Source organism: Protopterus annectens, chromosome 1.part2, assembly GCF_019279795.1.
Source record: "Protopterus annectens isolate FY-2018-M chromosome 1.part2, PAN1.0, whole genome shotgun sequence".
Classification (NCBI taxonomy): domain Eukaryota; kingdom Metazoa; phylum Chordata; order Ceratodontiformes; family Protopteridae; genus Protopterus; species Protopterus annectens.
The window spans coordinates 482,812,455-482,838,860 of NC_056727.1; the positions used below are offsets into that span (position 1 = coordinate 482,812,455).

At 45.2% G+C, this 26,406-nt stretch overlaps 1 protein-coding gene across 1 annotated transcript in view; it reads left to right on the top strand.

The window, feature by feature from the left end:
• XRN2 (5'-3' exoribonuclease 2) overlaps nucleotides 1-26,406 on the top strand; it is a 2,388,435-nt gene that overhangs the window by 1,700,578 nt on the left and 661,451 nt on the right. The gene's annotated exons all lie outside the window — the stretch shown is intronic.

A 26,406-nucleotide genomic window follows, 5' to 3' on the forward strand; every position in this document is an offset into this window, starting at 1 on the left:
GACTTCAGGCCCATTTTGGACCTCAGTTCATTGAATCGCTTTGTGAAAAAGTCCAAATTCCGAATGGTCACTCTTCAGTCCATTCTCCCACTATTGGAGAAGGATGTCTGGATGTGCTCCATAGATCTCAAGGACGCTTACTATCACATTCTGATAAGTTGAGTCCAGGAGTAATTTACGCTTCCGCCTGGGAGACTGTCATTTCCAGTTCCAAGCACTGCCCTTTGGTCTCACCACAGCCCCCAGGGTGTTCACCAAGTGTCTGGCAGTGGTGACTGCTCACCTGAGAAGCCTAGAATTCCAAGTGTTTCCATATCTAGACTGGCTCCTTACTGCCACCTCCAAGCATCTACTATTTCAGGCGCTCATGGCCACAGTCACCTTGGGCCGTTTCCTAGGAATTACTTTCAACTGGCAAAAATCTGTACTACAGCCATCTCAGCGTATTACCTTTATAGGCGCAGAGTTAGATACAAAAAGGATGCGCGTCTTCTTACCGGCAGCAAGGATTCAAGTTTTACAGAACCAGGTTCGATCCTGCCTCCCTCTATCAAGAGCTCCGGCCCATCTGATTCTACAGGTATTGGGCTCGATGGCATCAACTATTCTCCTAGTCCCCTTAGCCAGACTGCACATGCGGGTGCTGCAATGTCTACTGTTGGTTCAATGGTCCTATCAAGAACTCCCCTTGAACCACTTGGTTATGATTACGGAAATTTGCCATCGAGATCTGCGTTGGTGGCTCCTCCGATCCAATCTCGACCAGGGGCGACCTTTTATTCCTCAGTCCCCCGTTGCCACTGTGACCACGGACGCCTCCCAGGTAGGGTGGGGGGGTCATTACCTGGACAGGTCTGTCCCAAGGCACATGGCAACCCCAGGAAGCGCATTTGCACATCAATATCCTGGAAATGAGAGCGGTACTACTGGTACTACAAACTCTCCATCACGCTCTCCCGCAAGGTCCGATTGCTATCCTATCCGACAACATGTCGGTGGTTTGGTATATAAACAAGCAAGGTGGGACCAGGTCGTACCCACTGTGCAGAGAAGCCATGAGACTTTGGCACTGGGCGGTAGCTACCACCCGCTTCCTAATGGCAACACACATACCGGGGAAATCCAATGTGATTGCGGACAGACTAAGCAGGACTATCCTGTTACCCCACGAGTGGTCCCTCAACCAAAGAGTGGCTGTGGAAATCTTCGCCAACTGGGGTCTCCCTTGCTGCGACTTGTTTGCCAGCCCCCACAATGCGAAGTGCAGAGAGTTCTTCACTCTGACCCCCTCTCAGGGACAGATTCCCAGGGACGCTCTAACCCACATTTGGTCCCCCGGTCTCCTTTATGCCTTCCTCCGTTCCCTCCTGCCGAGGGTGATACAGAAGGCAATTTACCTGGAGAGCGACATGATTTTGATTGCCCCGCACTGGCCTCATCAGGTTTGGTTCCCCTTCCTTCGGAGGTATGCGGTAGAAGGTCCATGGTTTCTGGACCCGGTGCCAGACCTGTTGACTCATCAGTCAGGACAGTCTCACCCATCTCTCAGGTCCTTGAGGTTGGCGGCGTGGTTACTCCGCTTCCATCCTTGGTCAGGGACAATTCCCTCTCTCCGGAGGTTATCCACATATTGTCTTCCTCTCACAAACCTTCCACTGTCAAACTGTATTCCAGCAAATGGAAAAGGTTTGCCCTTTGGGCACAGCAAAGAGGTATTTACCGCCTCAGTATCGGAGGTCTTGAATTTCCTGGCCTCTCTTTTTCAGTTGGGCTCCTCAGTTTCCACGATTAAGGTTCAGCTAGCGGCTATCTCTAATTTTCATGCTTCTTTTGAACCTTCATTAATGTCACACAAACTTTGCAAGTCTTTCCTTAAAGGAGCGTGGCTCCTTAGGCCCCCAATATCTCATCCTGTCCCCCCTTGGGACCTAAATTTGGTTCTGGCTGCCTTAACTACCCGCCCCTTTGAACCAGCAGCTACCTGCGATTTGAAATTCCTGTCCTGGAAAACCGCCTTTAGTGGCCATAACTTTGGCCAGGCGGGTTTCAGAGCTTCAAGCTCTTTGTTCTGATCCTCCTTATTTGATATTTCACAAACATAGAGTGTCCCTGAAATTAAATCCCTCTTTTTTACCAAAGGTAGCTTCTTCTTTCTGCATTCAACAGTCTCTAGAGCTCCCTGTATTTTTTCCCGAGTTCTCCAATAACGCAGAATATATCCTTCATCAGTTGGATGTCCATAGACAACTGCGTTTTTATTTGAACAGAACTGCTCAGACGCGGAAATCAAATCAACTGTTTGTCTCCTTTGCAATAAACAGATTGGGTCAACCAGTAGCTAAAACCTCCATAGCCAAATGGATTAAAGATTGCATCTCTTTCATTTATTCGCAGGCTAACAAAGAGCTTCCCTTTCCAGTCAGGGCTCATTCTACCAGGGCAATGGCTACTTCTGTAGCTTTTCACTCCAAATTATCAATAGATGATATTTGTGCTGCGGCTACCTGGACTTCTCCGCACACTTTCATTTCTCATTACAAGCTAGATGTGGTTTTTCGAGGCAGGGCTTCCTTTGGTTCCACAGTTCTCAGGAGTGTTTTCCAATGAGCCACCCGGGATTTAGGTGCTAGGGACGCTGTCCCATCAGTTATGAATGTAGGCGAGATAGGATCCCATTACATCTTTTAGTTATGTACTTACCATAACTTCGGATGTATGGGATACATCTCGCCTACATTCATACGTACCCACCCTCCTTTCCCCCTTCCATTCGGATTTAGAGGAAATGTAGTTCCATTTGGAGATCTTCTCTTGAACTTTAGTTGGTTGCAGTAACTACTATTTTTCTGTGTTTGCATGCAAGTATGAAAGCGAACAAACAAGATCTGGGGAAGCAGGTGTGGTGCATCCTGGGATAGAGGGTAGCCCAGCCAATAAGAGACTTCGTTCTAGTGTACTAGTTGGCAGAGTCGGAGCCAATGGTTTTGCTCCGAACCCATCAGTTATGAATGTAGGCGAGATGGATCCCATACATCCAAAGTTATGTTAAGTACATAACTAAGTTATGGTATAGTTTGGTTAACTTGTTTAGTATTTTGAATTGCTTTAGATAGGAGAAAGTGTGTTTTTTAGTTTCAGGTGGAAGTACATATTGGAGTGTGGTTCACAGGAGGTAAGGTCATTGGGAGTAATTGTGGAGCATTTGAGCTGATTGTGATTAGTTATGGGTTCAGTTTGCCATGGTGGTGGGTTACTGAAATGGAGTTGGATATGGTAGGAGGAGAGAAGGGAGAGTAAGGAGTAAGGCAACTGTAGTGAATGGATAGATTAATGTTTGTAGTAGAGAAGTGTTGTGTGCTTCGAGCATCATTTTTATTGTGGTGTAAGTGGTATTAAAGTGGAGATGGATTTGTTTCTGTGTGTAGGGTGGGGCATGTGAGAGTGAGGTGGGAGGGAGGGGTTTGTGATTGATTGGAGAGAAATGATAGGATAATTGGGATGTGTAACAATTGCCCGTGGGTGCGGTGTTTAGCTTTGTTACAGTAGCCCAGAGGTGGGTGGGAATGGAGGTAGGGGAGCGAAGTTGTGCCTGAGCGGTAGCGAGGGCGAATGGAGCAGTGTTGCACCGTCCTGGGAGCGGCCCTGTTCAAAGAACAATCAGAGGGCTAGCTGAGAGAGGAAAAACCTAGATGTATTGCTCTAGGGTTGTGCTTTTGATTTAATTTATATTAGCGCATACTTTATAAAGGTAATGTGGACAGTTACATAGACTGGAAGCAGGGTAAGGGAAGAGTGTGTGTGTGTGTGTGTGTGTGTGTGTGTGTGTGTGTGTGTGTGTGTGTGTGTGTAAGGCTGTGAGGATGAGTCTACAGCCCTTACACTGGAAGCAGCGAATAGATATGGATGTAGCAGCACTTAAGCAGATAGTAAGGCAAGGGAGGTGGTGGTGGAGGGGGGGCAGTTGGAGTGTCAGGTTATAGTGATAGCAGGCCTAAATTGATAGCAGTACTCGGTGTGGAGGTAAAAGGTGCATGTAGAGATGGGGGTTAGCCCAGTGGGAGCTGGACAGTGGAAGATAGGGAGATAGTAAAGTGAGTTACAGTGCAAGTGGTTGGGAGTATAGTAGGATGCTATAGGGGTGTAGTACTGGATAAGTGGGATGGTGGATAGGCAGAGTAGTTTTAGAGCTGACCAGGTACCATACAGTAGAATAGCACTTTAATAAGGTTAGGAAAACTGGGTAGCTGATATGTTTAACACATACTTATTTTAAATATATTGGCACAGTTGAGGTTTCCACCGTTGTTTCAGCTTGCAGGTGGTGTAGGTGATCTTCTATATTGGTGTAGGATATGCAACTGCCTTAAGTTTGGTGCCAGGGACCAGGATTTCTAGAACACTTCACCACTGACGAAGTACTCCCAAACTGAAAGATGGATTCTTTTGGTTAACTCTCATTATCTTAGTATCATAGTAGAATTCAAGGCGATTGATCCAAAGGGCCTTTTTAACTCATTACATCCGAGTGACACCTCCAGGTACATCTCCAGTTAACTCCTACTGACGCCTCTAGGCTAGAGTTACCAGATACCTTAGTTTCGTAAGGTGATACAAGGCTGAGAAAGCTCACTGTACCACTTCAGTGCCTCATCTAAAGATATAAACAAACCTAACAGAATTAAGATCACGATACATGAGCATCCACATCTACCTTGTACCTTTTACTGCAGTTCTTATTGATTGCATTTCCAGAGCAGGGTTGAAGTTTGGGGGAGCAATGAATACAAAGTCTGCTGCCCAAACTGTTGTGCGCACTTCTGGTTATCTAGAAATGCATGTCAGCAGTATTTTTAACGACTGGATATACTTCCATTTTAACCAAAGGGTGATTTCTATAGAGAGCGAAACACTGGCACTAGATAAACTGCATTATGTGGTACAGTCGTTCATAAAGCGGTTAAGATGCACAGTTATCTTACTGGCAGTTTAAATTTAAAGTTTATACGTATTGTAGCCACTGTATGTATACCTCCCAAAGGGGAGAAAAATTTTTGAATTATAATTAGGCCAAATACAGTTAACTGTCTAGCGGCCACAAAATAAACCGCAAACTAATAAGCTTATTAGTTTGCGGTTTATTTTGCGGCTAAGCTTATTAGTTTGCGGCACCCCTGTGAGGAAGCCGTGGCTCTCCAGGGTGCCATGGCGCACACTTTGGGAACCCGTGACCTAAGGTATGTCATACATCGCATGTCTGCTCGTGCATATAGGGAATAAAAGCGACGTCCGGACGTACCATCCTCAGAACTTCTCAGCCTCCAGTCTGAGTGCCGTTTTTCATTCTGTCTGCTCACCTGAGTCATTTGTTGGTGTATTAAATGTTCAGATAAGTGCCCTGTTGGAGGTTACTTTTTTAACTGCAGTTTTTTGCTGTGGGGTTTTTGTTATCCAGAAAAGGCAAGTGGTAGTGTGGGAGACAAATTCCACATAAAGATAGTCACGAGCAGTGCCTGTTTTGGGTAGGGCCTACTTCAGCCCTTTGTGCCTAAAACTTTTTGTAGTCTTCTGTCTTTTCCTGCTATTTGTTTGGAAAATGTCTGTTAGTGAAAGATGCTATGGGAAGGTACGTCTAGGCCTGACATTAAGTCTTCACTGAAGAGACAGGCCAAAAAACCAAGGTCAGACTCTTCCGCTGCACCACCTACATCAGACATCTTTCTCGATGCTGATGAAAGCCTGTAGGTTTGCCCGATTCTGGGATCAGATTTTTCAGCAGGGACTGCTTCGGAGGTGGCTGTAGATCAGATTTGCAAAAAGAAAAATCCATGGTATCCCTGGAAATCTCAAACCTAGTATGCAACCTGTACTGGGTCAAAAACAAACCAAGAAGAAACTTTCCAGTGTGGAGGGGGTGCGTGCAGTTCACTGCTTGAATTACATTATGCCCCTAGTTCACTAATAAAAATCAAACTTGAAAATATGTGCTACAAAATAGTAAAATACAAAATAGGTAGTCCACAATAAAGGATATTCCATTTTTAACCCAATTGTGGACTACCTACTATTTTCTGTTTTGGTCAAGCATTACTCAAGTCTCCTGGGTTCTTTCAGTAATTCAAAAAGGAAATGTCATGCTTTGGAAATCCCTTCCTCCTCTCATGGGCATCCCTCATCATCTATCTCAGGAACAGTTGCATTTTGTTCTCAGAGGTACTTCAAGAATTTTCATCAGTGAACTATTTAGCTGGTTCCACTGTATCAAAGGTGGTGAAAGGACTTTCTTCAAGAATGTTTGGCTCCCAGAAAGGAGGGTTCTTGGATCCCATTCTGAATCTCTTATCTAAATACTTTTCCTAAAGATTTCTTCCTTTCGCATTCTGCCTCTGCAGGCATTGTTCCCTTTACTTTTTCCTCAGGCTCTCATGGTCTCTCTGAATATAAAGGATGCCTGCCTTCACATACCTATTCATCCCCTTTACAGGAAATGTTAAGTTCCTCTGTTGCTTCTTGGCATTTTCAGTTCTGTGCCTTGCCCTTTGGCCTTTTGTACTGCCCCAAAGGTATTCACCAAATGCTTAGTTTCTGTGATTTTTTTTTTGCAGGCTTCAAGACGTTCAAGTTTTTCTTTAATTGGACAATCTCCTCCTGTTTCAGGCATCCTCTCCAGAGATTTTACTGCAGAAACATTTGCTTTGCTTTCTCTAACACCTCTCAAGATCATTTCTTCCTAAGGTGCAGGCTTCGGACACTGCCTTTGCTGACATCCCTGCCTCCTCCAAATGCTTTGACACTCATTGCCTCCTTTCAAAATCTTATGCCTCTGACCTGTATCACAGCCGGAGAGTTTCCGAAACTTCTGGGATTTTAGGCATCCACCATTGCTATGTTACCTTTTGCCAAGCTCCACAGGAGAAAATTTCAATAGTTCCTGAAATCAGTCCAGCAACATGTGCATCTCAAGCTTCAGTGGGTGGATTTAGCGGTTGTCTCTGAACACAGATCTTCGTTTTCATCTCCCTTTTCCATCTCAAGAACTGTTCAGACTCTGAGTAAGGTTTGCTCTTTGGCACAAAGAGTGCAGGGGGTCTGGTCTCATCTTCAGTAAAATGAGCAGATCAACATCATAGATGAGAGCAGTCCTACTTGACCCTTCAAGCTTTTCATCTTCCTTTCTCTCTAGGCCACTTTCAGTGTTTGCAGACAACACCACAGTTCTGTGGTATGTAAATGGGGCGGCGGCAAAATCTTACTGTCTCTGCAGGGTTGCTGTCAAGGTACAGGAGCTTGCAGTTTAGTATCATGTGACTCTTCAGGAAGTTTATATTCCCTCAGGTCAAAACTATATGGCACATACACTGAGCAAGTCCTTGACTCAATCCCACAAATGGATGCTTCACAGGGATGTTTCTGGACCTTGTCCACAAGAGGGGTGCTCCTGAAATAGATCTTTTTGCTTCCCCTCTAAACAGATAACTTCCTCAATTTTGTGCCAAAGTCCCAAGTCCTCTTGTTTGGAAGGTGGACACCCTCTCTCTTAGAAGGGGATGTTTCTATATGCATCCTCCCCCATTCTGGACGTTCTGTTCAAGATTCAATAGGGCAAATGCAAAATCTTGCTGGTGACTCCCTTTGGCCAAGACAGCATTGTTTCCATCTTTAGCAAGTGACTGTCATTGCAAGTTACCTCACAGGGTGGACCTAATCTCACAAGACAAGGAGTCTCTGATCCATCCACACCTGTCCACTCTTCAACTGACACTGTGGGTGATAGGATTTTGATGCCTTAACAGACCCCTTTTTTTAAGGATATCCTTGTGGTTCTGCAGGAGGCCAGGACACCCAATACTAGGAAATCCTGCATATCCAAATGGAAGAGGTTTTCTATCTGTTGTCTTTCACATAACCAAGATCCGCTCTCTGTTGATGTTCCTGTGGCTCTTTATTGTGTGAATTGCTCAATGCTGGGTTGGCTTATTCTTCTGTGAAGTCGCACTTCTGAGCTATTTCTGCTTGTCTGCCTTTATATCTCCTCCTTTAGCTTCTAGGTTTGAAGCAAAACAATTTCTTAAAAGCTTCCTTCACATCAGACTTTCCAGGAAGCCAGTTCCTCCTCCCTGGGATCTTAATTTTATTTGAGAAATTGACTTCTGGCTACTTTTGAGCCTGCAGCTTCAGCTTCCTTCTACAGTGCTCTTGTAAGACTGCCGTGTTGGCCCTTACTTCAGCCAGATGTGTGTTTGAGCTTCAAGCCTTTATGGCTTGTCCTTTTTTATGGTTTTTCTTAAGGATGGTGTCCTTGCATGCTAATCCTTTTATGCCCAAGGTGGCAAATCAGTTGTCACTTAACCAGTCTATTCATTTACATACTTTTTTCCTTCTCCACAATCTTGTAGCGAGATTGTGCATAGACAACTGAGATTTTATTTGGATAAGACTAAGGCAATCTGGAAATCTAATCAGCTTTGTTTCTTTTCATCCCAGGTCTGTGTGGATGGCTGCTTCCAAGTAATTTCTTCTTGAATTTCTGTGTTTTTCATAGTAAGACTCTTACTTTGTTCAGGCTCATTCTACAAGGCTGTGGCTTCTTCTTTGTAATGGGTCGGACACTAACTCCATTCAGGAGGCAGCTACCTTGGATGTCAGTGCATACTTTCACCAAACACTAAAAGTTGGATGGAATTTCTAGAGCTGGTTTTGCTAGGGTTATTGGTTTTCTAGAGAGCTCTACAGGTCCTTCCTCTTTCCAGCTTTCTTCCTGAACGTTGGCACTCTCCCTTATGTTAAGAATACTGCAACAGTAGAATAGGACATGGTATAGTTGTGTAAAATCTTAGCATAACAGCAGATTTCCTTCTCTCCACTGTTGCAGTATTCGATACCTCCCTCCTACTCCTCGACCTTTTCCTCTTTTGGATGTACTGTTAACTTCTGTTTCATTTATTTTCCTTTTACTGGTGGTCCTACTGGGGCAGTCAGTTCTGAGAATAGTATGCCCGGACGTCGCTTTTATGCCATGTGTACCCAAGGAGCATACGTACGGCGTGCCTTGGGTAGTAGTAGTAGTGTTTGGTTTACTGGATGGACGTCTGGCTGACCAAGGCGGGGAGTCCCTTATGTTAAGAATACTGCAAGCAACAATGAAGAAAATGACATCTGTCATTATGGTAAGATTTTACACAACTAGACTGTATGCGCTTTCCTACTTTCTTTGTAGCCATTCTGGTGGAAATGGGCATCCTGAGATAATGTTGCAATAGTCTCATGTTTATTGACATCCAGTATGCGAGAGGTCTTTGGAGGCAAGGCTCTTACAAGCACTGATATCTCCAAGCAGTTTGCCAGTAACACAAATGCAACATTTACTGTGGATCAGATACATGCTGAGGCTCTTCAGTGCAATCTGCCCAAACCTCAAGGACTTCCTGTATGCTGTCCTCTGCAACCTTACAGACATTCTTCAAAGAGAGCACTCCCAAGGACCCATGCAGCTGTATCTTACCATGTCTCATCCACCAAGTCCTTAAGGCAGACTACCACACAGCACAACATTACACTTTGTTCATGGAAGAGACTATTGAGAGACGCACTGATGCCCGTAGTCACCAGACTGAACAAGGAGACAAGTCATTGCTACTTGCCTATCAAGGGCAAGGATCTGCCAGATCACACATGCACTACGGACATTGAGCCACAAGTACCAATATGACACTCATAGTCCATATGTGTGTTAATGACCTGGTACGTACCTTCCAGAACTGTATAGAGAGATATGAAAGAGCTTTTAGATTGTGTCCCAGGCATGTATGAGCCTAAAATTGTGCAGCATTCTGCCTTCTTCACGGATGATACTTCAATACAAACAGTTGGTTTGCTTTATTGGCTTTGTTACTGATGTCATTCTGAGGGAGTCCAATATTTGTCTGCTTGGGGCAAGATGATCAACAGACTACATTGCTTTTCCAGCGATGGTCTGAGCCTGTCCCCAATAGGCTTTTGAATTTTGGCCTAAACTTTATCCACCCCTGTAGTGCCTTTTTTAGACTATGCAAATCTTATAAACCTTCCAACATAGTAAATTCTACTCCATGTAAACCAAAGGTGGTGTTGCACAGTGCTAGGGGTTTCAGTAAGAAGCTCCACTCCCTGTAAGTGCTGTTCGCCCTGGAGAGTATTAACATCTCTGCAGCTAATGAGACCCGTTCTAAATCTGCATAAGGCACCCCAGTAGTCTAAGGCTATAATGCCTTCCACACATTTAGACCAGCTATACCATACACACAAATGGACAAGAGGTGGTGGTGTATCAATCTAAAAAGGTAAGCATGCCTCAGGATTGGTCAGACAGTATGACACACTTGTTATTGTCCAACTAACCTATACTGCATCCTTGTTAGCTGTATGCCCCTGTCTGTGATCCAGGATAACCATACCATTTTTTTTGTATGTACTGGAGTCGCTCACAACTGAGTCCAATACCAAATTCAAGGATGTACCCATGAATTACCACAAGTGGCAGTACACTAAACACCAAAAGTGATAAGGGACTTAGGGACACAAGTGGACAGTGGTCTCACCTTCGATAACCACATCGCCACAACAGTCAAGAAATCCTATGTGGCACACCTCATCATTAAGGGCTTTTCATCCAGAAAAAAGGTCATTATCCCACTGTACTCTTCCCTCATTAGACCCATTAGAGTACAATGCCCCATTTGGTATGTACCTCACAAGAAATCTGCAACAACTGAAAAGGCCATAGAAATACCTCACTAAAAGAATCACAAGCCTAAAGCAGATGACCTATGCAGACAGTCTTAAAAAAAATCTCCAGCTATACACTGTTGCATATTGCCTGCTCATAGGCAATCTCTGCTCAACATACAAGGCCATGTCAAACCCAGAGCAGTTGGACATGCTACACGTAAAGAAATCCCAATCCCTCAGAGCCACATGCTCCAGGGATCTAAACCTGGTCATCACAATGAACAAAACTTTCTGGAGGGATAGGTTCCTGACCCAGAGACTCCACATACTCTGGAATAGACTGCCCATGTCAAGCTGAGTGCCTCTTTGGCCCTCTTCAAAAAGAACCTTGACGATTGGATGGGAGATGGGAAATTCACCCCAGGAATCATGTCAATCGCCCTGTTAGACAGGGGACCAGGGAAGTAATAGCCAGGGAATTGATATGGCTATGCTTTTATAGGCCCTAGGGCCGATAGCCTAGTACCAACCTATATCAACTATTCTGCTATAAACTCTGATGCATACACTGCCACTAATATGTAGGTTGTCAATGCAAACACCTGGAAAAACTAGTCTGCACACATACTAGGTGTGCAAATATCCTGGATATGGTACTCACAAATATGAGGGAATGTTGCACACCCTCTAGTGTAATGTCCTTATTAATCAGATCACAGTTACGCTTGAAGTAAGTATAAAACGTGAAGTGTCACAAGACCTCAGAACTTGACCGAGGCTAACTGTCATGTTATAAGTGATGGCATAGATAAATTCCACCCCACCCCACCCCCCCAAAAAAAAAAAAAACCTCTAACACTGTGGCCGATGCAGGCATGTTTACAAAAATTGTGTGCAAGCATGTAAACTGTATAGAAACAGCAGTTGGTTTTTGGATTTTCCCAGTTAGGGGGTCGCCACAGCGGAACTCCGGTCCGCTAATGATTGGCAGTAGATTTTTACGTGCCGAGTTGCCAGCTCTGACGCACAACCTTCAACGAAGGTACACCCATTCACGCATGTCTCCACACACAAGACGCTCTGGCTGAGAATCGAACAGGACAACGTCATACTGTGAGGCGACAACACTACTGCAGCACCACCACCGCAGTGTATAGAAACAGCAGTACCAAACCAAAATAAACTTAGGACAAACTTTAGAAATCAGCCCCCTTGATGGACGCCCAGTATAAATATGTCGTACAGCAAAAGAAAACCCTTCCTGGTTTTGGACAGAATTTTTGTACATCTACAGGCAAAAAAACCTCCCTCATCAGTCTTAACAAGCAACTCTGGAGTAATCAAGTCCATCAAAGCCAACTTAGAGACAAAAATAACCTCCTAGGCTAAGGGTAAACCTCAACGCATTTTTCAATCCTGCATGCATCCTTAAGAGAAACGCACAGTATTGTGCTGAACAGTTAAATTAGCTCAGTCTGTGATGGCGTTGAACTGCCAGTTCCAATCGCTTAATAAAACACCAGGAGTCACTGCTGGATCACATGAAGCAAAGATTTTGAGCATTGAAAATAAGGCCTTATATCAAGATTTATTGGACATTTGCAGCTCCATGTCACAATTGATCAACCATTCCTTGCACTGTTTGATGCTTTACAGGCTGCCAGCAGGGCCATAGCTAATGAGTTTATCATTCGGAGGCTTGCATGGTTAAGAGAGCAAGACTTCGTAGAGTATGTAAAGTCCATAGTTTTGGATGTTTACTTGGATATGGAGTCACTCTGTGGCCCGCAAGCAGTAACTATTCTCGGAGGTGGAAGAGAGAGCAAGTCCAGACAGACTACTAATCCCTCGTACAGGTGCAGTCCCCCACATTTCATCAGAAACTTCCCCACCAAGCTCTGCACTTTCTTCCTGACCCACTGCAGGCCAAAGGAAAGCCCAAAGGCTAAGGGGCCATGCTCAGCACCAGGGACTCTGCCAAGAATACTCATCTGCCTAATCACCAGGGACTTGGTCCCTGGGAGGGAGCAGTTGTGAACCTTTCATAGCATGTACCCCAGAGAGAGAGTACCACTTTCAAACAGTCTGACCCTTTCTCTTTTTCATTCTTAGAACTTCTCTGCTGTTTGCAGGAGTTTCAGCCTTCATCTGTCTTAAACTGTCCTACACTAAGGTTTCCTTAGGAACCCCAGTCCTGGAAGTGCACTTCTTGCTGGTTCCCAGTAGGGGGTCTAGCTGCAGATTACTGGGTCTTTAGCTAGCTCCAAATTTTGACTATTTGCACCTTGCCCTTTGTGACTACTTTAGTACCCCCTGGGCAGTAACATAGCAGTTGGCCACTGGTATGGCACTGCTCAGCGCAGACATGATTACAAACAGACCTTAGTTGCTTCACAGCATCTGTAATATTCGGACTTGATCTATTGGTTAAGGTTTTGATTCACTGACGCAAGGTGCAGTTTCTTACCTTGGGGAACAGAACTGGAAGAGATGCATGCTGAGGCAGTTAAATGCAACTTTCCTAAACCAGAAAGATCTCTTAGATGAAGTACACATAAATACCCTTAGCACTCTCAAATGTGCTCTTTCAAAACGTCCACATCAAACCCATACAGCTACATCTCCTGAAGTCTCTATCTCTAAGCCCATAAGGCAAGCCACCACACAATCCAACATTCTAGTCATTGGAGACTCTCTCGTGAAACACTGATGTCCCTCTCACCAGGCTTAGTAAGGAGAAAGTTACGGTCAGTTGCTTATCAGGGGCTAGGATCCACCACATTACGCATGCACTCAAGTCATTGGACCACAATTACCATTATGACTATCATAGTCCATGGAGTAAATAACCTGAGACATACTTCCCTAGACTATATGAAGGGGGAGACATCATGGAGCTCTCGGAATATGTGGCTCAGGCTGGTATGAGCATAGCATTGAGCAGCATTTTACCTTCTCCAAGGATGATACCACAATAAGAACAAAAGATTGACTTAATATTTGGCTTAGTTTCTGGTGTCATTCTAAGAGGGTGCAATATTTGTCAGCATGGAAAGATATGGTCAGCAGACCACGATTCTTTCCCAGGGATGGGCTGCACATTTCCCGTCTCAGCTTTCAAATATTAGCTAAAACAATGCCAAACTGAAAGTACTTCTGACATAGCAAATCAAAATCAAGAAAATCTAAAGGTATTACTGCTCAGTGCTAGGAGTCTAAACAAAAAAACTCCACTCCCTATAGAAGCTCTGTTTACCCTAGAGAATGCTGACGTCTGTGTGGTCACTGAGATATGGTTTAAAGCCACGGAGAGCACACCAACAGTGCAAGGTTATAGTGCCTTCCAAACATTTAGGCCAGCTACTTCACTGGGACTAAAGGTGGAGGGGTGGCTATATCAAAAATAAATATACTTCAAGGCTGGTCAAACAGAACAATACATTTCAGCTGCTCCATGTTCAAATCACCATAGGCAAAATCCAATACCACTTCCTTGCAAGCTACAAGTCCCCTTCCATGACCCAGGAAACCCATACTATGTATTTAAACTTATTAGAAACACTAACCATCGAACCCAATACCTTATTCATGGGTGACTTTAATTACTCCATTAAGTGGGAATCCTGTATGTCACCAAACGTACATGCAGAGATTCCTAGATTTTGTAAACACAAACTCCCTGGACCAGATAGTCCGTACACCACCAAGGGATACAACCGTACTGGATCTGGTCCTCACTAACATGGGAGAATCCTGCACACACCCCCTACTGCAATGCCTTCCCTGGTAAGGTCAGACCACAAAATGGTCTCCTTTGAACTAAAAATAAAACCTGCACCCTCAGCTAAACCTGGAATATTCTAGAACTATTTTAAGGCTAACCTCCTGCTATTAAGTGAGAAACTGGCAAGATGTTAAGCACCCATAAACCCTGAGAACACTGCTGCCTCTGAACCATCACAGAAACCTTGTACCCACGAGGAAGAAGCAACAGAACTAACTCAAAATACAAGCCACCCTGGTGGAATCACAAAATCAATAGGCTGTATAACGGGGAAAAATCATGGCAAAAATTAGGAGGTGCAGCACCCAGCAGGGTGAAGGCACTCATCAAACTAAACTCAAAGGACAAATACTCTACCAAAGCCAAATTTTAGGTACATTTTGCCTCCCAGGCTAAGGACAAACCGCAAAGCATTCTTTAGCCATGTCTGCAGCCTCAAAGGCAATGCTCAATTGTGTGCAGAGCTCATTGTAAATGGAGCCACTTGTACAGAGCCAGAAGATGTAGCAAATCTAATGGTTGATGAATTCAGCTCACTTTACCTCTCTCCCCCTCAACATTCCCTCAGGAAATAGCAAATACAACTCCCCGTACGATCACTAGGAATAGGTCCTTAATGCTCTTAAGACCAAGAACACTGCATCAATAGGCCCAGACAGTGTCCCAGGATACCTTCTAAATAGCATGAAACATGACCTGTCAGGGCCTCTGGAATTACTGTAACCTCCAAACTGGCTTCATGCCTTTTGAATGGAGAAAGGCAACAGTCCTCTTTCTGCACAAAGGTGGACCATGTGCAGACCCATAAGTCTCACTAGTCTTGTATGTAAAGCCATGGAAAGAATTATCATGGAGATGGTCAGATATAGTAAACCTCCAGACACTGGACGCAACCCATTTTGGTTTTGTCAAGGTCGGATCATGCTTACTCAACCTGGCGGACTTCTTTGAGAGGGTCAGCAGAGCAATGGATGAGGGCAAAATGGTTCACACTGCTTACTTTGACCTGGCCAAGGTATTTGACACACTACCCCACCCAGGCATTGTTGACAAACTCAAGAGTTTCGGTACAAACCCATATGTCACCCGGTGGATAGCCAGCTGGCTCACAGGATCCAGGAAGTTAGAACTGGGGAGTCCACCTCTTCAAAAGGCCAGTCACAAGTGGAGTCCTTCAGGGGGGTCAGTCCTTAGACCAATCCTTTTTGGCATTTACTTAGAAGTCAAGGCCAATGTCAGTGGTCTCAGGCTGACCAAATTTGCAGATGATTGCAAATTAGGAGCTGTCATTGAATCTCACACTGATACAAATGTTCTCCAGAAGGGGTTGACACAGGCAAACAACTGGTGTTAGAGCCATGGACTAAAACAAAATGCATAATAGTATCCTTTGGGAAATCATCCAGCCCTAGTAACTATCATATTGACAACACACCCCTTAGAGTTGACCCAGTAGTCAGGCACTTGAGGACACCGTAATCTTGCCTTTGACCATCACGTGTCTACAGTGGTGAGGAAATCTGTTGATGATCAACTTGTTAAAAGTATGACATCCAAGTCCAAGGAAGTCTTTGTCCTCCTATTCCCATGTTAGTATTCAACATATGGGTTTACTCCTCTTGCTTCACGAACGTCCGGCCAGTATACTAACGTTTTCAGTCCCTGTGTGGTGTGTAGGACATCTGACATGGCTCAAGGAATGTGGGCCATAAGTGACGTCTGCACGCACCAGCCCTCAAAACTTCTCAGCTGCCAGTCCAATGCCAGGTGTTCTGCCTTCACGACCATCTGATTTGAGAAATCAGATAAGTGCCCCATTTGGGAATCTTTCAGTTCTTTTCTTTCATTTAATGCTTATTCATGTTGTCCAGAAAGGGCAAGTGTAAGTGCAGCCATCAGATTCCTCACAAGGACGCCCAAAATCAGTGCCTGTTTTGTTTGAGACTGTCACATGATTACAAGGCCTGCTCCATTTGTCAGGTGTTCATGCCCAAGACATTGCGCTGCTGTCTGCACACGCTTAACTTGTATGTAAACCCCCAATTGGTTCACCTCTCTCACTGTCTCCCTGAGTGGACCTCCATCACCTCAGACAAACGAGTCCTTTCAATCCTTCAAAATGGGTATTTCATGACCTGGCTATTGCCCCCAAAGTGAAAAGGCATCCCACAACCTCCAAAACAGCTACACCTCCTGCAGCCAGTACTACAGGCACTGCTGGCCCAAGGCACCATAGAACTAGTGCCCCCTGCAGCAAAAGGAAGAGGTTTCTACTCCAGGATTTTCCTGGATCCAAGAAAAGACTATCCTTGGAGACTGGATCCAAGAAAAGACTATCCTTGGAGACCAGTTCTAGATCCCTCGTATCTGTCTGTTCATAAAGGTTCTAACCTTCAGGATGTTGACCCTGACCAACCCTTTTTTCTCCTCCTATCCTCAGGGGTCTATGACCATCTTGGATATAAAGGATCCCTGTCTTCACATCCCCATAAAGCCCCCCCTTCAGGAAATACCTGAGGTTATTGGTAGGCCCGTCTCACTTTCAATTCTCTGCCTTGCCCTTTGGGCTTTCTACGACCCCCAGGGTTTTCAGACCACTCACATTTTACCTGCTTAAAACCAAGCCCATCAGACAAGCTGAACAGCTCTGTCTCCTTTCATCCCAGAGCCCTGGGGAAGGCAGTAACCAAACTGTCTACCTGGATTTCCAAAACCATCACCTTCTGCTACAAATACCATGAGAAATCCCTGCAAGGCATTGTCACAGCACACTCCACCAGGACTATGGCTTCCTCAGTAGCCTTATTCAAAGGTTTGGATACTGCTACCATTCTTGATGCAGCCACTTGGTCATCTGTGCACACCTTCACCAAACATTACGAGTTAGACCACATTTCCAAGGCCCAGGGCAGGTTTTGCCAGGGTTACTCTTCATGGATTCCTGGAGACCGCCTCTAGACCACCACCCCCTCCTTCACACTGAGCTTTGGGACTCACCCATATGTTGAATACTGCAACATTGGAGTAGAAGGACATAGAAAAGTTGTGGAAAATCTTAGCATAACCATAGATGTCCTTCTCTTCCATGTTGGAGATTTCCTTCCCACCCTCCTGTTAAGCTGCATTTCCCTTTCTGGGTGTTACAGGACTGCTGTTGCCCTTACTAGGACTGGTCTGACTGGGGCTTACAGTTCTGAGGGCTGATGCATGCAGACGTCACTCTTAAGGCCCACTTTCCTTGAGCCACATCAGACGTCCCATGTACCATGCAGGGACTGAAAACTTTTGTATACTGGCCAGACATTCACTAAACAATAGGAGTAAACCCATGTGTTAATACTGCAACATGGAAGAGAGGGATATCTGTGGTTGTGGTAAGATTTTACACAACTTTTCTTTCCACTCTATTAATCATTCATCAGACCTATCATTGAGTACAGTGCCCCTTTTGGTATGTACCTAACAAGGCATATCCAATAGTGGAAACGTCCACAGAGTTTCTTCACTAAAGGAATACAGGGCGCAAATAAAATGTCCTATGCAGACCTTCTCAAGGCCCTATCTCCCTGTATTGTCTCCTACAGGCTTTTGAGGGGAGATCTATGCCTGGCATACAGGGCATTATCAGACCCCACTCTGATGGACCTCCTGTATATCTACAAAACAAAAACAGCACCAGAATTACCCATTCTAAAGACGTGAACCTTGCCTGTGATATAAATAGGACCTGCTGGAGAGATGGGTATATATCCCAGAGACTACCCCGTTTATGGAACAGGCTACCAATCCATGTGAAGCAGAGCTCTTTCCTAACCCAATTCATGTGCAACTTCGTTGGATGGGAAACCGGAAATTCATCCCTGGTTTGGCACCTATGTCTCCAATGAACACAGGTAACCTATAAATGGTTAATCTCCCAGACCCATGCTTACACTTATCAAGGGTATCAGAACTTGTCAGAGATTTGTGGTGCATGGCTAGGCTTAAAAAAGGCCCTTGTGGTCGTTAGCCTAGTAAACCCCTATGAGCCTATGAACATAGATTGGCCTGTTAAGAAGGCTGGTCTACTAATCTGCTAGGCACCCGGAATCTGAAGCTCACCCTCTAAAAATTCAGTTCTAGGGTGGGACCACTTTGGACCCTAACCTTCCTGCCCCAGTGAGGGTGCCCCCTGACCAGTTCAATGCGTTGCAGACAAGGCCAGGCATGTGACACAAATCATTGCAGCTTGGGAGGCAGAATGGATGGATACTAGTTGCTCATGAGAAGATCATACTTCCTGGATAAGGGGGAAAAAGTGACCCCAGAAGGAAGCAGTTTGTACACTAAAGTCAAGTAGAGCATGCTTTGTGTAATGTACTCTGGGAGGCGTAACCTCATCTTCTGCAAATTGTCTTCCTACAGACAGGAACCTCTCAACTCTGGCCAACTTTGCCTTTTGAGCTACTTCCATCTCCCTGCTCCCCAAGCTGGGATGCACATGAAGAGACCTCTGCGGCTCGTTCACAATGTAGGGGGCCAACCGTCAAAACTTCCTTGTATCAGAAAAGACATCTGGCCTAAAAGGGCATGTGTGTGGTATGCCTAGGACTTTCCTCTAACGTCAGACCTTCTACTTGACTTAACAGCAAACTCAAACTTTAATCCTCCAAGTTCTACTTCAGGCATTTCTTACTACTGTTACTAACCTAAAGGAAGTGAATAAGCTCTTGGACAATAGAAGCTTCGATCAGCTCTGAGAGCTTCTCTTGCACCCAAAGCAGAAATCTAACCCAAGGGTGCTATTAGTACTCTCAGAAAATTACACTCGCATATGGGGCACAAATCTAGGGGAGAAAACCATCCCTATCCTCACCATCTAGCTATGGGGATAGATTTGCAGTCCCCCCCCCTTACTGGGCTTAACCCTAGGCGACGGCACTGGTGGACTCAATTCATCCAGAGGATACTCCAATATGTAGACAAATCTGAAGCCTGTAGGCACCCTCGAGTGGTAGTTGCTTGGGAGACTCCTTTCATCATGGCCAAGGGATGGGGGAACCCCACTGACGGAACTCATCACCAGTAGGTGAAGCACTCTGTGAATCTAGGGTTTCATAACAATCCCGTCTTTCCCAAGAATACCCAGAAGTCACAAAACTAGTGGACCAACTTATAGCACCAGTTTGAGCATTCCTGCTCTGGTACTTTCTTAGCCTTCTACCTAACCCTTTCCCTATAAGCTTGAAACATATCTTACTCTATCTACTAGCTGGAAGGTTGCTCTCTCAAGTGGGAGGGGGCATCCGTCTCTGTGGCTTCAGGTGCTATTATGGTGACTTCAGAGATGGAACTCAGGACATCCAAAGTATGATCCTGATAACATTTAGTCTCCTTCCCCACTTCTATGGATTAGCTTGTGCAGGACATCTTGGGGAAAGCCAGGTGGCCTAACTCCTGAAAAGCCTGGGCAGCATAATACTTTTGTACTGGGGGTGCACAGTTCTATCATGACCCCAGCAGTGCCAAAATACCTGTTCCTCCTGGCCTACTCTTAAATCCTGTTTTTCTTGTTTTTTCTCGCCCAATAGGTTTCAGCTGTTTCAGCTTTCATACCGTCATACTCGCCTACCTACACTCATCCTCTGGTAGGGCCTTCCACTCATGCCCCCCCCCCCCCCCCCCAGGTGAACTCCTCATCATCTTGCTACCCAACCCTTGTCTTAGAAAAATTAAATTTTTCTGACACTGAACGCTGCCTGCTGGTTTCCTGTCTCTCCAGTTGGAGAATCTCTAACTCTCGAGGCTCTCAGTCCTAATCCTGCTATCAACCCAAGCTGGGGACTGATGCCCCCTTTTTTTCCTTAGCCAGGCAGCTACCTCTCTTCTGTCCATTTCCCCATTATGGAGGGAAGGTTACCCTTCCTTGCTCAAAATTTCCATAGGCGGCAACCCTGCTACATGGCTTCTATAAAACAACCCATGGAGGCTATATTTTTTGCCTTTACAAGGGCATTGATGACTTGCTCTGTAGAGATAAGGGTATGGGGGGGGGGGGTACTGGGGATGTCCTGTTTTACTGATGGGTGGGGGGGGGGGCAGACTGAAGTTTTCACTGAACCGGTCTGCCAGCAGATTGGCTATATCTACAGTGTTTGTGTATGTGATGTGATTGACCACCGGTTCTGAGCAGATCACTGTGCTTCCCTTGAGATTGCGGACATGTGAAGAAGGCCGCCTGATTTTCTTTAGGTTATAAAGTAAATTTTTGGGTAATGTTACTGAGTATTGAGGGTTGTGAAGAGAGCATAATTTTCATCTAAATTGAATCTTTGAAAGAAAAGGGTAGCTACCAGGTATGTAGGGTTGGCTCTCCCAAGTTGTTTTGGGAAGGATGTTAGAGCATCTTTTCTTTTTCGTACATAGGTAGCTTTGACAATATTGGTGGCAATTGCCTTTGTGTTCTAGGAATGCATAGTCTAGGTGGCTGTCCGAAGGATTTTTTTTTCTACCCTGTCCAGGCTTTTTTTGCCTAGTAGACATTATTCTTTTTTCTTCAACTCTGTTAGCCTTGTGCATTCTGGCCTCTAAATCCTTGTTAAATTGAAATGGGACGACTGCTTTGTACTGTCTTCAGTTTTTAGCTGAAGCTGATCAGTGCATTAAGATTAGACTCTTAGTATAATGTAGCCCAGTCGTTAGACTGGTGGTAAGCATTCAAGGACCCTAACTTCTCAGGTTTATAATGAGGGCAGTTCTGTGGATTACTAAAGTCAGAATTTTGTCATGAAGCCTATATAAGAAGAAATAGACACTTTGTATCAACATGTGAAAAGTTGCAAGAGGAAGATTTATAGGGACATACAAGCATCTTCGGGGAGCCAGGCAAATGAGGTTGATATTTTTGAAAAATGTAATTGAATAAGTGACGGAGTTTGAAGGTAACAAAATCAATGGCTTTGAATTTCTTTTGGCCCATCATGTTTTGTTTTTCATATAAAGTGAAAATGTTCAACAACCTTCCCTAATATGTAGAGTTTTGTAGATGTTCATCGTGCATACAGCTGCAGTCATAACAGATGGGTTCTCCTGCTGTCAGGCGGGTCCTCGGTCGGCCGAATTCCAAAGTCTAGGTCCGGCGTTGGTTGTCGTCGCCTCTTCCCTGACGTCAGTGCGACAGGGGTATAAAGGAACCAGCCGACGCCATTTTCTTCAGTCTTTCTTGCCGCGCGGTGCCCAAAGCAGAAGCAGTTCGCAAGTGCTGGTCGGCCAGCTCCTGAGATTATGAAAATTTGGAAACCGAAGTCTTCCAAAAGGCTAAGTACCCCGTTGGGTAACTTTTCTTGCCTCAGACCCATGTCAGACAAAGTTAATAATTGTATTTCTTGTGGGAAGCAAATACCACATAAGGATTTCCATTCCCTCTGTATACATTGTTTAGGCCCAGACCACGACGTCTCGGTCTGTCGCTTTTGTGCTACATTCAACAAACGCTCTAAGCGTCGGGCGGAGTTCGCCCAGCATTATTTTGGGAAAGCATTTAACTATACTATGTCGTTGGATACTCTGACTCCGGTTTTGTCTAAAAAAAACCACAAAGACAAGGACCGACACACGAGGTCCGCAGCCTCTACCGACACCACGCCAAAGCCGACTACACGTGGTCCGGTTCTCAGCGAGGCGCCTACGCAGCCCCTGACTAGCGACTACACTTCTTTGACGGTGTCTCCTGTGCCCGAGGTCGCAGGCTCCTCGGCACACACCCCGACTACAGATACCGAAGCCACTCTTGGCGTTGAATCTCAGAATGTGGACAGGTCCACCTCCACTCAAGGTGTCTTCAGACCTTCCTCCTCTTTCTCCATCAAGGCTTTCACAAAGTCTAAAGCAACCATGCACCCTAATAGACCAGCTACACAGGGCCCATCTCCAGGCCCCATGCCTAAGAAACAGATGCTTAAAATGGCTGAGGATTTAATTACTCTTATCAGAGGTTCTCAGCCCCCACCGGACAAAAGGCCCAGAGTGGAGGAAGATTCCCCCTCCTCTGATCACGGCTCCATTATTTCAGAGCATTCTGATGATCAGGAACATTCTTACTCCCCTTTTGAAGACTCTGATGCGGAGGAGTCCATCCCTTCTGCCCCCCCCCCCCCCCAGAGGATTACTCATTTGGGGAAACTTTGCATACCTTAAGGGAACACTTCCACTGGGAAGGCCAAGATTATTCAGATTCCAAGAAAAGGCTCAGGGAATTTCTCTTGCTACCTCAGCACAGGCCTCTGGCTATTCCTCCTGTCTTGGACATCCTAGATGATGTTTACACGGAAGCTTGCCTTAACCCGGACTCGCTACCTCCAGCTCCAGTTAAGCCTGACAGGTACTACAGGGTTCCTGACTCACACCAATTTCTATACAAAAGCCATGCTGCTGACCCAGAAACCATCTCACAGGGCCCCAAGGGAGTTAAGGCCTCCATTGCTAAAAATCCATTACCTTCCAAGAGAGACTCCAGATCATTAGAAAGATGGGGAAAAAAGGTATATACCTCTGCTACCTTATCCATGAGGGCCTTAAACTGTCAGTTTCATATGCTAAAATACCAACAGTTTTTGTTACCACAATTGAAAAGTAAAATGTCACAACCTGAACAACCAGACTTGAAGGAGTTGCAGGATTTGATGCATAGTGCAGAACAAGTGGGTAAGCATACCTTACAATGTGGTTTTGATGCTCTAGAGGCCTCATGTAGAGCTGCTGTTACAGGATCAGTCATACGTAGGCATGCCTGGCTCAAGGAGCAAGCCTTGCCTGATCATGTCAAAGCTAAATTGACGCCCCTCTTCAAAAGGATGTACTTTTTGGTGCTAATGCTGAGGAGGTGTTAAGGAAAATGGAGGAAAAGGCTAAATCAATGCAAACTGTGTGAGAATTTCTACAGGTACAACCCCCACGTTTTAGTAGAAATTGGCCTTCCAAAAACTGGTCCTTTCCTGCCACGGACAGACCCCAAAGAGGCAGATATAGGCGCCCGAGAGGCAGAGGACAATCCCAAGGATCGTTTAGAGGCAGACAATGGCAAGCTCCTACACAGAGGTGGTGAGGATAACTCGCAATCTTTCAGAAAGCAAACCCAATGACTTTCCCCTTTGCATGCCAACCAAGTCTCAAATGGCAGCCCCCTTAGGAGGAAAGCTGGCATTATTTTCAAAAAATTGGCATATTGTCACAAAGGAGAAATGGATCCTGGACATTATAAACAGAGGCTACAAATTCCATTTTCACACCCTTCCAAAAATGAGAGGCATGCCAAACCTGCCACACAATCAAAGGGCAGAGGCACAAAGGCAAATTACAGATCTCATAAATATGAAAGCTATTCAAGAGGTACCTACGCACGAACAAGGTCAAGGTTTTTATTCCAGGCTATTTCTGGTGCCAAGGATGGGAAAAGATTGGAGACCTATTTTGGACCTATCCATCCTAAACACATTCCTACTCGTACCAAAATTCAAGATGCTCACTCTACAGCAACTTCTTCCCATGCTGGGCAAGGAGTCTTGGCTGGTAACATTGGACCTCAAGGAGGCGTACCTGCATGTACCAATCAGACAAAATTGCAGAAGGTACCTGAGGTTTCTTGCAGGTTCAACCCATTATCAATTCTCTGCATTGCCCTTTGGCTTATCTACTGCGCCCAGAGTATACAAGAAATGCCTGGCATCAGTAATTGCCTACTGCAGACTTCAAGGGATACAAATATACCCCTATTTGGACGACTGCCTGATCCAAGCGGACAGCAAGCACATTCTTCTGAAACATCCGGCTTATGTAATAATGTTGTTGAACTCTCTGGGATACACAGTCAACAGAAAGAAATCAAGGCTAATACCCTCTCGGAAGATAATTTTCCTGGGTGCCAATTTGGACACAAACACCCAGATGGCCTACCTCACGCCAGAGAAGCAGGGGCAACTAATTCAATACTTCAGAACACTAGCAAATTGCACCAGGCTGACTGCAAGGAAAATCCTGCAGGCTCTGGGATTCATGGCATCTTGCATCTTTACTAATCCCATGTGCAAAGCTGCATATGAGGAAACTACAATGGTACCTGAAAAACATATGGTCTCAACACAGCCACAGTTTGGAAGCAATAATACCACTAATTCCATGCCTGCAAAAGGAATTTCTGTGTTGGGCTCAAGCATGTCCAACACAGGTCTTGCATTCAGCAAGCCTCAAGCAAATCAAGTCATCACAACAGACGCCTCGGACTACGCCTGGGGGGTGCACATGACAGATCGGTGCATTCAGGGCAAATGGTCCCAAAAAGAAAAGCACCTTCACATCAATCAAAAAGAAATGCTAGCAGTAATAAATGCTATTATAGCTTTCAAGGACCTTCTACAACCAGGTCAATTATTGATAACTGACAACACCACAGTTATGTGGTACATAAACAAGCAGGGAGGAACACATTCTTACCCCCTATGCAGACTGGCCATGTCACTTTGGAACATGGCCATGCACTTACAAATGGAACTACAAGCACAGTACTTGCCAGGCAAGGAAAACACGCTGGCAGACAACCTAAGCAGGAATATGACAGATCCACACAAATGGAAATTGCACCCAGAAGTTTTTACAGAAATAATCCAAGAATGGGGAAGGCCAGACATAGATCTCTTTGCCTCCCACAAAAATCATCAATTGACAAAATTCTGCTCAAGGATCTTCCATCCAAAGGCCTGGAGAGTGGATGCTCTCTTTCAGTTGGACATCAATGACAGTTTATGCCTTCCCACCTCTTCCTCTGCTGCCCAAAGTTCTATTGAAAACCAGAGCAGACAGACCAAAGATGATTCTCATTGCTCTGGACTGGCCAAGGAAACACTGGTACCCACTCCTGAGGAGCCTGACGCATTCGCCACCATGGACCCTGCCTCTAATGCCTCTTCTTCTGACTCAGCACAGCTTCAAAACTCCAGCCAGCTAAAAAAATCTCAATCTAGCCGCATGGAAGGTTCCTTAGCATCACAACAGGCCCTACTCTCCAAGGAGGTGCAGGATGTCATTTTGGAGGCCAGAAGGCCATCAACTAGAAAAGCTTACTCCGCAAAATGGAAACGTTTTTGTGTCTGGAATGAGAAAAAGGGCCAGGATCCTACCTCAAATACTACAATATTTGTCTGAACTGCTAAGCAATGGACTTTTTCTCCTCCATCAAAATCCATGCCTCAGCCATTTCTGCAGAATACAACACTGATCCACCTTTATTCTCTCACCCTCTCTTAAGACAGTTCCTCAGAGGGGCTAAGAATTTAAGACCTCCAAGGAAACAACCAATATCTGCTTGGGATCTTAATTTCATTCTGGAAAAACTGACCTTGCATCCCTTTGAGCCAGCTGCCTCATCAGATTTGCAATTTGTCCTGGAAAACAGCTTTCCTTCTGGCTATCGCCTCAGCTCGTAGAGTTTCAGAACTACAGGCTCTCATGGCTGTCCAGCCTTTTATCTTCCATCAGGACAGAGTTTCCTTACGAACCAACCCGTCCTTTATGCCTAAAGTGGTATCCAGGGTAGCTTTAAATCAGGCCATACATTTACCTACTTTTTATCTTAATCCTCAAAACAAAGGGGACAGATTACTACATTCCTTGGACATCCACAGACAACTTCGTTATTATTTGGACAGAACAAAGCCTTTCAGAAAATCAGAACAGCTCTTTGTGGCCTATGCGGTAGGAGCTCAAGGAAAGCCAATTTCCAAACAGACAATCTCAAAATGGATAGCCCACTGCATACGCTTTTGCTATTCCTTTCATGGCAAAGCTGTACCTACAGGCATTAGAACTCATTCCACCAGGGCCACAGCCACCTCTGCAGCCTTCCTCAGAGGAGTTCCTACCAAGGATATTTTGGAAGCAGCCACTTG